Below are 5,036 nucleotides of genomic sequence, written 5' to 3' on the forward strand. Positions count from 1 at the left end.
AGGGTATGATGGATGTGTGGGCTTGGGGGCACATGGGGAAGACTTTCACTACCATGGATTTCTAGTGTTCTTGTCATCAGACCCCTGGTTCACTCAAATTGGGGTGGCTATGAGTGGACTAAAGCTTTTTTGCCTGGGGTATAGAGAACAGACTCCAGCTTGGTCTACTTGGCCTGGTCATTTGATTCTAACCTATGGCCCCCATACTCTTAGGCATTCTTATAGGCAGCTACATAATAGCTAGTATTTGTATAGGTAGCCACTATGTGCCAGGCACCATGCATTGAGTCAACTTGAACAACTGAGTGAAATGGTATAATCATGTATTTTCCAAAATGGCATAACAATACTTTTGGTCTCAGATGCCTCCAATATCTTGCTTTTTTTCTCCAAGAGGCAGGGTCTATTTCTCCTCCTCCTGAAACTGGTGGGTCGTTGTAACTGCTGTATTGAATAGAATATGGCAGAAGTAATGCAATATGACTTCTAAGACTGTTACAAAAGGTGATATGGCTTTTTCTTGCCTCTTTCTTTCTTTCTATTTCCCTGTTTCTCTCTGTCTCCCTGTCTCTGACTTTCTCTGTCTTGGACTCTATCTCTTTGTCTTTCTGCATCTCTCTCTCTCAATACTTGCTTTTGAAAACCAGCCACTATTTCCTGAGGGAGCCTAGGAACCCATGCATAGGCATCTGATCTACAGCCCCAGCTAAGCTTTCAGTGACAGCAAGAATTGGCATCTGACCCATTGCCCCAACTAAGTTCCCAGAGACAGCCAGAGTTGACTGCGATCTATGTGGGATATCAGGCCTCACAATCTATAAGATGATTCGAGTCCCCGCCTTTCCACTGTTCCAGCTAATGTCTACTGGAGCACAGACGAGCTGTGCCTGCCAAGCCCTGCCCCAACTCACAGTTTCGTGAGCAAAATAAGTTTGAAAACACTACAGTCTGGGGCAACTTGCTATGTAGCCACAGTAACTGAAACTGAAACACATGGGTATCATTATCATTCCCATTTGTGATTCGGGTTAACTGAGGCACCTTGAGGTTGGCTCTGTCACTCAAGGTAATACTGTTAGTATGTGATGGTATCCAGATTTAAATCCAAGTCTGTGTGACTCCCCCATACAACATTGATTCCGGGACCAGTGCATTTACCTGAGGTGAGCCTGCATGAGTCAATGCATCAACTCCTCCTCTGCTATCCTTGAACTTTAAGCGGTTCCAAAAGGCAGGAATAAGGAGTCCCTAAGAAAAGCCAAGGCTTCAGGAATCAACCACTTTGAAGGAAGCACAGAGAATGTCCACTCTCTAGCACCCTATTCCAGAGTTCCAGAAAGCATGGTTCTCAGAAAAAAAGCAACAGGCTAGCAGGAAAGGCTAGGAGGGAGTCAGAGATCTGGTTGATCCCAGTTAGCCAGGCAATCTTAAATCATGAGCCTCAGTTTCTCCATCTGTAAAGTGGGCAAGGTAAGACATTTGATAGTTAGGGGGGCAAACTGGGGTGGGGATATCATTCCTAGTAGGGGGAATAGGCTGAGTGTGGATCTGGAGATGGTGTGCACAGGAGCGCTGGGAGACCTGCTTGAGGAGCCAAGCCTGGTACAGGAAGGAGATCAGCGTGGGTGGAAAGGATGCAGATGGGGTGGGCCAGGGGCACAGAAGCAACTGTGTAGTGGAATTGAGAAGAGTCTGCTAAGGACTGGGAGTACGGGTTTCTGCTGTGTTGGAGAGGCTACTCAGTCACTGGGAGCTGAGTCAGCACCCTGAGGCTGCATTCATCCCAACATCGTCAAGTGTGAGATGAATCTTGTGTCTGTGTTCCTCGTGGTCCCAGTGTTTTAGCATCCTAGGGTCCCTGTCCTTCAGGTGGGGTGGCAAGCTGTGCCTCGCTCCCTCGGGAATCCTGGGCCAGCTCTTTGATGTTATCATACAGAGAAGCTCTCCTCCGCTTGTAGACCATCCCAAGTACACCAGCTATGGAGCCCTTGGCTGTTCTGTCCTTCTTTGGTGCATCTTTCCTGCAAGGAAATGTTGCTGGAGCTGGGCACCTTTAAGAAACTTTATGAAATGTCACGAACACCTTAAACGTGGAGAGAAAGTGCTGTGTGCGAGGCAACCACGGGAAAAGCTGGGGGTATGAAAGCAGCAGTTTTCTTGGTGGCCTTGGACGTGACTGTCCTGCTCACACCAGGACCCCAAAGAGCCGGTCCACCCTTCACGGGTGAGAAGCCTCCTCCTGGCTGGCTGTGCATCTTGATTATCAAAGCTGTTATTTGTAGACACTCCAGCCAGCTGGCTGAAAACTGTGACAACACTTGAAGGGGATGCTCCCACTTCCCCAGCACCCTGGGGTAGGGTTGGGAGGCACATGCTCCACAGCTAAAAAAGAGCAATAGGTGGAGGCTGGAGATACCCAGGCCGGTCTGTGGAGGCTTTCTGGAAACATAATCCTACCATCTAGAGATAATTGCTGTCAATTTGTTTGTAACATCCTTTTGAGACCATTCTCTGTGCGTGGATTTATAAATGGCATCATTCTATATACCCTGTTCTGTAGCTGCTTCTTCCTTCTTCTCTCTCTCTCTCTCACACACAGACATACACACTTTCCTATGTCAATTAGCAAAGATCCATCCTCTCATTTTTAATCTCTACCCAGTTTTTAGCAGGATGTACGTAATAAACACTCCTGTTCTGCTTGTTCTACAATGCTTAACGGCCATCTGTATACATACCTCTTTGCATTTTTGTCCAATAGTTTCCTCAAGTTACATCATTGGAAGGGTTAATTACTGTGTCAAAAGGCATGCACATTTTAAAGGAGTTTTATATATATTGTTAAATTTCTTCCTTTGAAGGAGGCTACTCCAAAATGCATTCTTACCAAAAGTGTTTGAGAGCTCCAGATTCCCCCAGGGTATTCTCTTTTTCCATTTTCTCCAGTCTGTTAGGTGAAAAATGACATTTCAGTTGTTTAAAACTCACTCGTGGCCGAGTGCTTCTGCCTTTCCTGCACAGTGCATACTCATTCTTTCTCCTCATATTTATTGAGTACCTACGACGTGCTGTGCTGTGGTCAGCACTGGGGAAGCTTCATCAGATGGTCCTTTCTGCTCTCACTGCTTTGTGGTGTGTGTTTTGCCTTCCAGACTTAGAGCATTATAGAAAGTTAGAGCTGTAAAACATCTTAGAGATTGTCTAATAACCTCATTTTAAGGAGGGGAAACTGAGGCCCAGGGAGATGTGGGCACTTGCCCATGGTCACACAGGGCAGCACATTCACGGTGAAATTATAACTCTGAAGGCAGGGATTTGGCTTCTATTTGTTTTGATTTTCTCACCCAGCATAGGAGCACTTGTTGGTCAAGTTCAACTCTGAGCTAATAGCACAGCCTCCCTGTGCTGCAATTCAGGGGACATCCCAACGGGCACAGAGTAGGTGCTTTAGAACTTAACTTATTGAAAGAATGTTGGTGCAAAACACAACAGAAGAAACAGTACATTCTGTTAAATTGTGCTCAATATTCCAGGAAGAAAGTCAGGCTTCTGCGGGGTGCCCGTCTGGGAAGAAATGCCTTTTTTTTTTTTTTTTTTTTTTTTAATGAAAAAGAAAAATGAGTGGGCTGTTGAAATTGGTGGAGGAGGAGAGATGGGCTGCCTGAGGCTTGAGACAATGTGTTTGGAGCCGTCAGGTCACTGGAATTTCCCTTAGGTGCCTTTCTCCTACCAGAGATGGCCTGATAGAAAAGGGGCAGGAGCTAAGGAGAGAAGACAGCTTTGTTTTCTTTGAGTGTTCCTATCTGAACCTGGCCTGAACTCTTGAATAATTCCTGGGGACTGTCTCACGCCATTGTTATTATTGTCTCTGCTCAGCTAGCTCCCTCTTTCCTTCTACTTCATCAAAAAGTCTTTCTAGCTTGTCTCTTGAGAACATTTTTCAATGCTGCCCCGGCTTTTTATGACTCACGAGGTGGCTGAGTCAATGGAAAGACCTGAGTTTGGTTCTGGCTTCACTTCTGATCACAGTGGGACCTTGGGCAACTCTCCTGTCTTTGCTACATCGACCCTGACACCACCCTGTTCACACTTGCGCCCCTCTCCCCGGGTGCTGACAACAACTTTTTTTTTTTTTTGAGATGAAGTCTTTCTCTGTCGCCCAGGCTGGAGTGCAGTGGCACAGTCTCGGCTCACTGTGACCTCCGCCTCCTGGGTTCAAGAGATTCTCCTGCCTCAGCCTCCAAAGTAGCTGGGACTACAGGCACACACCACCACACCCAGCTAATTTTTGTATTTTTAGTAGAGATGGGGTTTCACCATGTTGGCCAGGATGGTCTTGATCTCCTGACCTCGTGATCTGCCCACCTTGGCCTCCCAAAGTGCTGGAATTACAGGCATGAGCCACCATTCCGGCCCAACAGCCTTTTAATCCATCTCTTTGCAACTGCTTTCCTCCCTCCAATCTGTGCCCCTGCTAGTGCATTATCACTCCTTCACTTAAAACCCCTCAAGCCTCCCAGCCCTCTTAGAAGAGACAGCAAAGTCCCTTACACTTCCACCAGATCTGTGTGGCCTGTCCCTGCTCCTCTTGTGCTTTGCTCCAGCCACGCTGACCTCCTTTCCCAGCTGTGTGGCCTTGGGCAAGCTCCTTCCCCTCTCTGAACCACAGTTACCTCATCTGTAAAACAGATGTTGTAATAATCCCAGTCATTCTGTTTGTTATGAAGCTAACATCCACTTCTAAATGACTCTCATCTCTTTCAGGTTCTACTTCTCCAAAAGAAGTTACATATTCCAAGGATCCTGTTTCTCAACAAGCCCTTCCTTCTGCAAAAGAACAGCCTGCTTTTATTCCAAGCTCCGAGATTCCTAAAGGAAGCTGTTTCTCTCCAGTGATGCCATGTTATGCCTTAACCTGGGCCAACAGTGTCTATACACAGAGAATGCAATGGTTTAGGCCAATTCATTAACGGGGATTGTATTGCCACATCCATTGTTAATTGACAACATGTCTATGGGATTAGAAGCCTCATGTT

This window comes from Theropithecus gelada, chromosome 2, assembly GCF_003255815.1.
Source record: "Theropithecus gelada isolate Dixy chromosome 2, Tgel_1.0, whole genome shotgun sequence".
Lineage (NCBI taxonomy): Eukaryota > Metazoa > Chordata > Mammalia > Primates > Cercopithecidae > Theropithecus > Theropithecus gelada.